Genomic DNA, 12576 nt, shown 5'->3' with positions numbered 1-12576 from the left:
CATGGTCTGATGCTTGAGAAGATAGAGTATTTAATTCGTTTTCCAATCCAAGCTATTTTGAAATTGAGATGGAATGGCATTAATACTGAATTTGAATAAATACTTATCAACTAGGACATTTGTAGTAAGCTGGGATGTATGGTTTTCAATATACTGATAATTCTTTTTCCCATTCCACCTAATGTCTCCTCATCAATTTCACAGCCAGACATGAAAGGACAAATATTGTAAAATTTCACTTATGTGAGGCACCTAAAGTAGTGAAATCCATAAGACATGAAGTAGAATATCGGTTGTCAGGGAATAGGGGAAGAGGGAATAGAGTGTTAGCATTTAATTGAGAAATAACGAGTTTCATGTTTGCAAGAAGAAAAGGCTTGTGGAGGTGGATGGCGATGATGGTGGTACAGCAATGTGAGTTTACTTAATCATACTGAATGGGACACTTAAAATAGTTAAGATGGCAGATTTTCCATTTGATAATTTTACTACATAAAAGAAATGACGTCATACTAGGGATGAGTGACATGTTGCTCCAAATGCCAAATTTACCACTCAGCCCTCAGCATCAGCTCCCACAGGGACCTGCCCTATCTACAGAGAGCCACCACAACCAAAGTCATGGTTCCTTCTGCAGCTGCCACATCCTATGAGATTTGGCCTCTTGGCACCAGTTCAAGCCAACTCTAAAGATTCATCCTAGATCCAGAGTTGCCTGGTGATTTTAGGAGGTCTTTGATGGGCTTCAGCTTGGCTTGATTTTTGCACTGCCCTTGGTTGCTACAAAGTGTTTGCCAAACCACACAGTGAGGGAACAGTCTCTGCAGGACTGTCTTCACTTAAGATACCAGCCACAGGTTCAGGAGTCCCTAGGCACCCTCACTTCAGATGAGTTTGCCACAATAAAGGGACTCTCTTACTTTCAATGATTTGCTAGAATGACTCAAGGGGAACCTAAGGGACCTTAGGGAGTTCCCTCAGGTTCAATAATTCACCAGAATGAGCCACAGAACATAAGATAGTGCTAAACTTATGATTACACTTTTCTTATAGCAAAAGAATACAAAACAGGACTAGTTAAAGGAAGATACACATGGGGAGATATGTGATAGGTCTGATAGGAAAACCTTACTGTTGTCCTCTGCCCTTGGGATTCAAATTAATTACCTCATCCTGGCCACAATGTGAGACAACAGTCAGAGTCTTTCTAACCAGTTAATATACATGAGGTTTAGTGTCCAGAGATTTTATTAAGGCTTCATATCATCGGTGGGATAAGTTGAGTCATTTCCCATTTGGTTGAACTCACTCTCCAGCCTTCCTCCCCAGACACTGGGCTGCCTTCAGTTCCCCTAAAGTATGAGCACTTTGATACATGCTTGGTTTCTTTGGCACAACCCATTGCCATCTTCAGTCATCTCATTAGCATGAACTATCAAGTATCATCCATGGGTTCCCCCACAATAACCAATCACTTTTCTCACTAGCTAAATGTCAAGGACTTAAGGCTTACCTCCCAGGACCTGGGAAAAGCTCATATCTCTGTGTAAGTGAGGACAAATTCATTCCCACTCATCTGCTCTTCCACAGGTGTTGAGTTCAGGAGTGCTAGCTGGTAGCCTTCCTGCATGTTTATTACTGTCTCTGAGTCTCTTTGTGAGGAAGCCAGTTTGGGATATCTTGTTACTAACAAAATTATTTTGGGATATTTTTAAGGCAGTTCCAAGGTAGTTTTCTTAAATAGTAAGCAGTGCTTTATAAATAAGAAGCCCAGTGCTTGGTGCAGTGATGGAAAATTTTAGGAGTGGCAATGAAGTATTGAAGTTTTGGAACAGTAGGTGGGTCCCATAGAAAATTTTAACGAATCTAGAAATCTTGACTAGAAATGCCTCATACAAAGGGAGAATAGAGTCTGAGATAATAAAATGTTCATGAGCATTATACTTCAAAAAATGTTCATTTTAAAATATTAAACCTTAGAGTGTAAATAAAATACGAGTTAAGGATGATAATTTATTTGGCTTGTGTCATATTCTTGAAATTTGTAGAGGCCACATGGTCCAATTTGTCCCTCATTTTTGTTCCACATTTGGTCTGCTTGCCCTGATTTCAGTTGTTGAGGTTCAGAAGACATTGAGAACATGAGATTGTCTAACACTCAGGACATTGCTGTCCTCCCTGGGTAGAGGAGGTGTCTGAAAACCTGAGGAACATTCCAAGTCCTGTTTTTAGAACATGGAGATGCACAGATGGGTGACCTCAAAGACTGGAAGTGAGTGATACAGAGTGCAGCCAAGGGGGGGGGGCAAAAAATATTTGGAATAATGTCTAGTATTCAAAGTGTATAAGAATATTGGAGAGACATATAAGATGTCCTCACCCCCCCCCTCCGCCACCCCATGTCAGTTTGGGGAAGGAACAAATGGAGCAGGGCCATTGAGAGTTGTTTTGCATAGCGACAGTTTTGCAGCTAACCTCTGGAATGATTATTTAACATATCTATAACCTTTAACTGGTTTCATAGATATGTTAAGTAGCTGTGGCCAAGTTTTGAGCCAGGGAGAAGGGAGTAGCTTCTACCCAGGATTTAACTAGGGGCTGCTGCCCTGAGTTACAGTGCCTGCCTGAGAGCTTGGAATTGATTGGCTCCATGCCATGGGGCCATATCTGCCCAGACTAATGATGGCAGCCCAGTAAAGCTGGGAAGGTATGAGAGTCCTGGCAGGTGTAACTGCTTTTAGGAGGAGTCGGAAATGGGGCTGCAAAGGAGGATGGGTGCGGAGATTTGAACCCAGACACGGCAGCCACTGAGAGGAGAACCATGCGTTTTTGGCCAGAGGGCACACCTCTGCAGTCATGTAGGGGAGAGCCATGCAGTTTCAGTAAAGTAAGCATCCCCTCTTGGACAGGTGAAGAGAGAGCCATGTGGTTTTGGCAGAGTGCAGACCCCCTCTTTCCCAGGTGAAAGGGAAAACCATGCAGCTTTGCCAGAATGGAGATCCCTGCAGCCAGGTGAAGAAGAAAGGCACATGCTTTTGGTGGAGTGCAGACCCCTGCAGCTTTGGGAGAAAAGGCCCACGGGCTTTGGGGTGCCCCCTTTGGCCGCGTGGCCTGGAAAGCAGGAGAGACTTTGACTGGAACTGGGTACAAAGAACTCTTGCCAGTGGACCAAAGAGGGTACCACAGTACTTTGGATTAACTAAAGATCCTGCCTGACACAGCTGACCATACCAGCGGCCTGAAAAACAGACGTGTGCTCTTTTCCTGATTTATGGTACCCGGAGTTGGGACAGTGGGAGAAGGGAGAGCTGTGTGTGTATGTGCAGGTGTATACCCTAAAGGACTTTGATATTTTAGTGGCGGCATTAGGCCTAATTAGCATTAAATAACATTTTGTTTCCTTTTCACAAATCTCTGGTATTGAGAGATGTCTTTCCAATTGGCGGTCCTTTTCACAAATCTCTGGTATTGAGAGATGTCCTTCCAATTGGCGGTGGACAGAAGAGCCCAGTAGATATTAGTATTCTGTCCTTGGGAGGGGCTCCTGTTGTTCTGTAGCAGTTTTTGGCATCCCTAGGTGGGCCAAATATTGCCCCCCCTCATTGGACCTCTAGTTCGGTAACAGAAGGACCTTTAATTGCAAGCTGGCTGACATACTACTTAGTTCACTTCTTGATTCCTCTCTCAAAATTTATGAGAGTATAGCTGCTCAGATTTGCTGGTGATTTGTATTTCCTACTCTTGCAAGAGTGTCCAAAAAGGCTTATGACTGTTCACTTTCTCTCCTTTTATATGGAAGCCAGTTTTTGTTTTTTTGTTCTAGGTGTAATCAGAACTCCTTGCTAAGGTGTATAAACCCTTCATGGTTTAGTTTTTTCTATACCTTTGGAACTCCATCACTGGTCACTGGTCCATTTAATGGAATTACCCTGGGATCTTATATGTGCTAAATTTCAGGCCCTGCTCAAGACCTGGAGAATCAGAACCTCTGCAGCTGGAACCCATTAAAAGCGATTCTGTTGCTTGCTAAGTTTGTTTACCCACATCGTCTTTCTTGTTCTTCAATCAAACCATGTTCTTTCTAACCTGAAGACCATCAAACTTGATTATCTATGTCTAGAATGTTCTTCCTCTTTGTTACTCAAGTCTCCATTTAAATACTGCACTTAAGATGCCTGAACACCCATCTAAATTCTCCTGATAGTTTCTTCATCCAGTTTAGTCTGCATCCCTCTTATACTGTTATTACCTTCGGAGTGAACTCACATGTTTTGAGTATTAAAAAAGAAAATATTTGTACTATGTTGCCTCAACTACTCTGTTCTAAATTAAAGTGATTTGAGTCCTGAAGTAAATGAATTTTGGTCCTCTTCCAATCCAAAGTTTTTTGTGAAATGTGGTATTGTTGGCATAAACAGGGAAGACACTGGACACTGTCACTACCATTAAGATTCTTTGGTAGAAATTCATTATAAAGGAGGTTCTGTAATAGTTGTTGAATATAGCAAAGAGAAATTACATTAGACATCAAACAGGTAGGGAAGAGTTTACTTAAGACTATACAGTGTGGGCAAAGATGATTGCAGTAAGGGAGAGATTGAACTCAACTCCACTGAAAGAGAAGGCAGGAGGATTTCTAAAATGGTATGATTCCACTTATATGAAATTTTCAAAAGAGACTCTCCTCAAGGGGGGCGGTCTCCACCTGCAGAGGCCGCCTGCCCTGCCCTGCCTACCAAGAATGAGAATCAGTCTAGCAAGATGCAATCTGCTAGGAGAGGAAAGCTGTCTGATCTCTCAAAGGAGAGGGGCCAGGAGCCTGTACCCTAATGGGCTTTATTTGGTTTATTTGCATAGGAATACAGAGCTTATATTTAAAGCTCATGAGTCATTGTCAGGCAGTAATAATCAAACAATAGATAACATTCAAAGAAATATGAAGGCTTGAGTTAGTGTCAGATAGCTAAAGGGCCATTAAACTTTGGGGAAACACACTCATTTCCTGCTTAGACTCTTATCATTTAAATTGAGGGTAATAGAAAAGCAGGTTTCCAAGCATTTTATGCATTGTTTCTTAGGCCTGATTGCCTCAGGGAACCTGCCCTTTCCAGCACAGGGCCACACCCACCTCTGGCATTGTTTCAGGCTTAAGTCAGGAAGGGGAAGTAAGGCATCCAAGACATTAGGAGACTTCTTGCAGACAGAATGAAGACTCAGGCTATATTAAAGCTGGGGGGTTAGAGTCCATCACTCCCGTTTTCTATAGTCCCCCCCCCCCCAAGTTCTTCCCTGAGAGTCCTTTCATAATCTTGCCTGTCTTAGGTCATACTTTTTGAGGAATCTTACTGGTTATTGGCTAACCAGTTATCCACTCAGGGTCAGGCATGGTGACATAAAGAGGGCAGTGCTGGCACCACTGGTAGGGAGATAAACTTTGTCTCTTTAGTGGCTTAGGATCTCCAGGTCTCTCACTTAGCCTTAGCCACAGTGGGTTACAGGTTCTGAAACCGGGCAGTGTGGTTCCCAGCAGAGGGAAATCCATAGAGACAGAAAGTAGATTACCAGTTGTCTGGAGTAGGGGCAGTGTGGGAATGGGGAAGGACTTTTCACAGGTCCAGATTTTTTCAAAAACATTTCTTAATCACAGTTGACATTCAACATTATTTTATGTTAATTTCAGGTGTACAACATAGTGGTTAGACGTTAACATAATGTATGAAGTGATCTCCTCATAATTAATCATAAAGAGTTCCTAGAATATTATTGACTATATTTTATATATTCATATATTTATATATTTCCTATGTTGTGTGTTATATCTTCATGACTATTTAGTAGTGACTATGAATTTGTATTTGTTCATTTTTTAAAATATATTTTATTGAGTATACTCTTAGAGTTGTCCCATTTTCCCCCATTTATTCTCCTCTGCCCTGCACCTCCCTCTCACCCACATCCCCCAGCCCCTTAGCTCATGCCCTTGGGTTGTACATATCATTCTTTAGCTTCTACTATTCCTATACTATTCTTAACCTCCCCCTGTCTATTTTGTACCTACCGTTTATATTTGTTAATTACTTCACCTTTTTCATCCAGTCCCCTAATCACTCTTTTACTTGGCAACAATCTGTTTATTTTCTGTATCTATGAGTCTGCTTCTGTCTTATTTGTTTATTTTGTTTTTAGATTCTGACACCTGAAAAGACACTGGTGTTTGGGCTGCCTGTCACTACCAAACCCAGAAAGCAGTGATGGGGATTGAATCTTTATGGGCACTTTATTCAGATGGCCAGCAGTCTGAGAAGACAGCAGGTTTGCACCCTAAAGCAAACCATCTTGCTTTTTCTTTCCAAGCCAGACTTTTATAACAGAGAACAAAGTGCAATGAGGGGTTTTGACATTCAGGGAAAATTTGATAAAAGAGCTGCAGCTTTCTTGTCCTGGGAAGTTAGCTGTTCCCAGGGTTGGGTGTTGTCTGTCTCTCCCAGGAACACAATGGACCAGATTCCTCCAGTTGTCCCCAGGTGTTAATCTTTAGCAGTGCCACAGGAGGTCAGCTGTTTCTCCCAGGACTCAGGATGGGTCTTATCTGTAGGTTCTGAAACAAAAGCTTTAACACATACATTATACACTAGTCTTATAACTTTTCACCTTAGACTAAAATTTTCGAAGTCTTGAGTTTCCTATCAATATCATTGGCAAATATCTTCTCCCAATAGGTAGGTATTCTTAGCCTTTTGTTGATGATTTCCTTAGCTGTGCAAATAACTTTTTAGTTTGATATAGTCCTATTTACTTATTTTCCCTTCTGTTTCCCACACCTGGGGGAATACATCAGAAAAAATATTACTAAGAGCAATGTCAAGGAGTTTACTGCTTATGTTTTTTTCTAGGAGTTTTATGCTTTGATTCTTACATTATGACTTTAATCCATCTTGAGTTTGTGCTTGTGTATGGTGTAAGAAGGTGGTCTAGTTTCATTCTTTTGCATGTACCTGTCCAGTTTAAGGCAGGAGGATTTTTAAAGCAAGGGCGAGCCAAGAGATAAGTAGCAGAAGATGTTCTTAGGAGGTTGGATAATGTGATTAGGCTTTATGTGTTTACTGATTGCTACTTACTGCATTTAGACTCCTAGCCACCTCCAGAAGCTGGGTGATAGGAACGTTCCCCTTCTGGATGACTACATTTCAAAGGGAAAGCTTCCAGGTGTTTAAGAAAGACATTCCTTGGTTGCAAAACTCACTAGAGGCTGGAGGAAAATTTATCTACATTTCAAAGGGGTTTAAGAAATCTGCAGTGAGAACTTCTCCAAAGTAAATGTTCTGAGGAAAGAGAGGTCAGAGGCCAAATCAAAACTAAATATACTTGAGTTTGTAATATGCTTAAACATTTTCCTTTTTAAAAAGATTTCATTTATTTATTCATACATGGAAGGCAAGGGGTTGGGCAAGACAGAGAAGGAGAGAAACATCAATGTGTGGTTGTACTCACACACCCTCTTCTGGGGGCCTGGAACACATCACATGTGTGTGCCCTGACTGGGAATTGAACTGGTAAGCCTTTGGTACTGGGGCTGGAACTCAACCCACAGAGACACATACAACCAAACAGGGCTATGCTTTGAGTTTAGCTGAGACGAGGTAAAGGTTGAGTCAATTGATATCCAAAATTTCCACTGTTGTTTTAATGTTGTAATTCTTTGGTTTTTGAATTTGGTCCCTTTAGTAAAACTCCTAACCAAAGTAGAGGCCTTAAATTATGTTTACAAGTACCTGAAGGTTTAAAATCAGATGGCAGCTGTAACTGAGAGGCAAGGTAGGTAGATGATTGAACAACAAATCCAGAATGGCAGCTGGGGTCTGTGACATACAGGTCTGTTGTGGTGGAAACATATCATAGATGAGGAAACATGAAAAGCATTGCTCAACTTAGACAACCCCAAAAATATCAATGGCAAGCAAGAAACTGTCAGATGTCAGCTATCACAAATAAAAATTATGATTCATTTTTCAGTTACCAAACCCAAGCCTGTTTTCAGACTCAAATCCTAGGTTAATTGGGTGCAGATACCCCTCTTGGAGATCAGTTTGTGGCAAGGTGACTCCATTGCACTTCGTCTATTCTGGGGTTAATAGCGATTCATGTTTACCAAGGGAAATAAATATTCCTCCATTTATGTCATCCTTTCCTGCCTACTGTGCCTTGAGAAACACCACTATCCAAAGATGGAAGAAACCCAATTTCTTTATGGTGAAGAAGATATTGAAACCAGAAAAGACAGGCACTCATGCTTCCTGTCACATACTCAACCCAATAAGCAGAGACAGGAATTGCATCTATCTGGGCACTTTATTCTGATGTCCAGTGATCTGAGAAGATGGAGGGTTTGCACCCTAACAGACCTACTTACATTTCCTTCTAAGCCAGCCTTTTTATAACAGAGAACAAAGTGTGGTTAGGGGTCTTGAAAATATGGAAAAATTAGATGAAATAAAAAACTGCAGTATTTTTGCCTTGGACATTTTGCTGTTCCCAGGGGTGGTAGTCTTCCCAGAACACAATGGTCAGGATGCCTCCACTTGTCCCAGGTGATAATCTTTAGTTGTGCCCCAGGAGACCAGCTGTCCCTCCCAGGGGTCAGGATTGGCCTTATCTGCAGTTTCTGAAACAATAGCTTTAACATATGTGTTACTTACTAGGCTTATTGCTGGGGTCCAGCCTGGGCAGGTCTCAGGGTCCCTGAAGGGTGGATGGTGCAGGCGACAAATGAAGAGTTAGACACCCGATTGGATGCCGGAAACTAGCCAGCCTCTGTGGGTCTGACCAAACTCTCAGAGTTTGATTTAGGCTTTATTTTTATAGAGATTGTTACATAACATTAAAGGAACAGATGTATGGAGTGATCAGTTAAGCAGAAAAAACCAATACAGAGGTAACCAGGAAAAGTACAAGAATTTCCATAGTTTCAGTTATATTAAACAAACGTTTTGTCCAGGAGAGCCATGAATCAGACAATTAGAAATAGCTGATTGTACAGAGTTTAAATGTCTTATTGTTTATTAAAGTTTTTAGAATTTGGCATGGGGCAAAAGGATATGCTAGACTGAGCAGAGGTTATAGGAAATTTATTATAAGACAAATTATATATGATCTCACCTTTAACAGGAACCTAAACAACAAAACAAATAAGCAAGTAAAATATAATCAAAGACACTGAATTACAGAACCGGCTGACAGGGACCAGAGAGGAAAGGGGAGAAAATTTCAGGGGAAAAGGGGAAGGATTCACAGGAACAAGTATAAAGGACACATGGACAAAAACTAAGGGGGGTGGAAATGGGAGGGAGGTGGGGACCCCTGGGGGAGGGTGGGCTGAGATGGGAGTATAAAACAGAAAACTGTACTTGAACAATAATTAAATTTAAAAAATTAAAAAAAAAATAAGGCCTTTGGGATGTCTAAATTGGCTATCTATCTTTCTGCCTAAAATGTTTCTTCATGTAATATGGACTCTGACTCCTTGGTAATTGATTCAACATGCTTAGTTTGTAATAGCTAACCAGGTTCTCCTGTTTCTTTGTCTAATTCTAATTAATATTTGTTCCTGTCCAAGGTAGAGGAGGGGCTATTACTCATCAACTTTCACATATTCAGGGGCTACTTCATTAGGGGGGACTTTATTCTCTGGCCAAGAAATTATTTTGTATAACTTCATTGGAATCATGTGGATCACTGGGCCTGAAATGCAGTTGTCTAAAAATCCCACCACCTATTAATTGCAGAAACAAACATGCCAGGAGAGATAGACAGGAAATCCAGCCACAGTTGCCTTTGCTGTGCAGATGCATCTCATGCATCCTGACTGTGTCAAGGGACAGCTGTTGGTCAGCTCCCAACAGCTTATAAGTATTTACCTTAAACTAACATTTTCCAATTCTTGAGTCCCCTATCAATATGAGCTAAACATGATATATCAGGAAATCTACAGGTCCTAACATATTCTGTATCACCTGAATCTCACAGCATCACATACCTTGAGTGGCAATTCTGAGGCTCAATTAGTGCTCTTGAGCTATAATGCAGTGCTCTGCCCTGGAACCATATCTGAAGATATGTCCCCCTTTCTGGTAGACTTTGTCATTGTCTGGATTCTGATTCATGTCTTAATGAATTTACCTGAAAATTAGACTGGACTGAATAACTTACTAGTTTTTGATCAACTGTGTGCGGGTGTGTATGTGTGTTTAGGAGTCGCCCTACTTATTTATCTATATATACCGCTCACATTTTCAATACTTGTAAATTAGACATGCACTCATCCTCCATCTTGGTGAATCTTTACTGAGCAACATGCTGAAATTATGGCATTAAATTCTGGGGAAAATACCATATTTCTCTTTTTAAAAATTTTTGTTCAGTCACAATTGTCCTGCCTTTTCTGCATCTCTCCTCTACCCTGTCCCACCACCCACACAGTCAATCCCCCCCATTGTCTGTGACTATAAGTCCTCTATTGGAGTTCCTTTTCTTGCCCTTTCTCATTCTTTCCCTTGTTATCCCTTTCCCTCTGTTATTGAAAGTTTGTTCTTTATTTTGAGCAAAAATGGAAAGGGAACCAACTGTATGGGAAAACATATTTGCCAATGATATCTTGGACAAGACTTTGATCTCCAAAATGTAGAAAGAACTCACTCCACACCAGGAAGAAAAGCACTCCAATTAAAAAATGGGCAAAGAACCTGAACAGACAATTCTCCAAGGATGACATACAGAGGGCCCTAAGTCACATGACAATTCTCAACATCACTAGCTGTTAGAGAGGTGCAAATGAAAATGACAATGAGATACCACTTCACATGGGTCAGAATGGCCATCAGTGATAAATCAACAAACAACGAGTGCTGGGAAGGTTATGGAGAAAAGGGAACCCTAGTACACTGTTGGTGGGAATGCAGAATGGTGCAGCCACTGTGGAAAACAGTATGGAATGTCTCAAAAGCTAAAGATGGAAATGCTTTTAGATCCAGCCATCTTAGTGCTGGGACTCTACCCTAAGAATTCTGTATCATCAACTCTACAGAACCCAATGTTCATAGCAGCTTTATTTACAATAGCTAAGTGCTGGAAACCTCCTAAGTGCCCATCAGTAAATGAGTGGATCAAAAAACTGAGGTACATTTACACGATGGAATACTCTATAGCAGAAAGAAAGAAGGAACTACTACCCTTTGTAACAGCATGGATGGAACTGGAGAGCATTATGCTAAGTGAAATAAGCCAGGCAGTCAAAGACAAATGCCATATGATCTCACCTATACGTAGAACATAATCAACAAAACACACAAAGGAGCAACATAGAACCAGTGATTTACAAACGTGGTTTTTAATCTCTAGTGATACATTTTTATAGCTTATTCTGGAAATGTACTAAGCAAACATAGAGAGCAAAGCTCAACCTTATGCATAGCCAAATGAATAATTTATCTGTCATTGTATATTCTATTGGACATACAAGGGAGGTCACCCCTGAAAAAAAGGTATTTATTTATAAAAATTGTGTAATTATTATTACATGTTTAAACATCAGTCATCTCAAAATATTCCTGTATTTGATGTAATACACCTATTGAGACATAGGTTCCAATGCTCAGAACAGTTTTTGAACTCGTTGATTTTGATGCCGTTTAGTGCTTCTGCTGTTTTTCTTGTGTCATCTCTCCCATATCAGCAAAACATTTCCCTTTGATGTCTACTTTCATCCAGGTAAACAACCAAAACAAGTCACTCAGGGTGAGATGCAGTGGTAGGGTGGTTGGAGCATGGGAATAATGGAATTTTAGGTCAAAATCTGCTGGATAGTCAGCACAGTATGGGCAAGTGTGCTTGTAAATCACCCATCATGAAATAGGCAAATGCAATAAAAGAGTCTTAAAAAAAATTCACTAAAGCCAAACACAGCCTCTCACAACAATGCCAGCTGGTACACTGATAGAGATTGGTTCCTACAACACTCATCTGTGGAGGAAGTGTATACTACAGGGGGCTCCCCCTCCTGCACATAATTACAGGTTTTTTTGGGGGACACCCCTCATATAAGATGATGTAAAGAACTCTGAGATGCAGGATTTAAGTTGTATGAGGCCCAAGTATTTTTCTTCACTGCTGTATTCCAGACACCTACAACAGCATGGCACACCAAAAGTGCTCAGTAAATATTGTTGAATGAGGGACTTTGGTAAGAATTAGCAATGATTCTGAACAAATTATGCTGTGTCATAATTCTTATTCAAGTCTTCCCAGTTGGTTCCTGAAGTGGCTGGTATGGACCTGCAGGCCTTGAAATCCATGATGAAGTACAGTAATACATAATAAAAGGAAGCTGTGAAGAGATTAGAACTGAGAATCACAGAGGAATCACCATAAGAGGTTAAAACAAAGTGCTTAAAAAGCTATCATAACCAAAGTCACCTACAGAGAATGGATGACAAGCAAAATTCAATGTGATGAAGAGGTGGGATTTCTTTAGCCAACTGCTCTTCCCCCTGTCAGCTTAGAATCTCAGGATGAGTGTTCCCT

Source organism: Artibeus jamaicensis, unplaced genomic scaffold (assembly GCF_021234435.1).
Source record: "Artibeus jamaicensis isolate MK-2021 breed Jamaican fruit bat unplaced genomic scaffold, CSHL_Jam_final scaffold_537, whole genome shotgun sequence".
NCBI classification, from domain to species: Eukaryota; Metazoa; Chordata; class Mammalia; order Chiroptera; family Phyllostomidae; genus Artibeus; species Artibeus jamaicensis.
Note: the sequence above shows the minus strand (reverse complement) of the source record.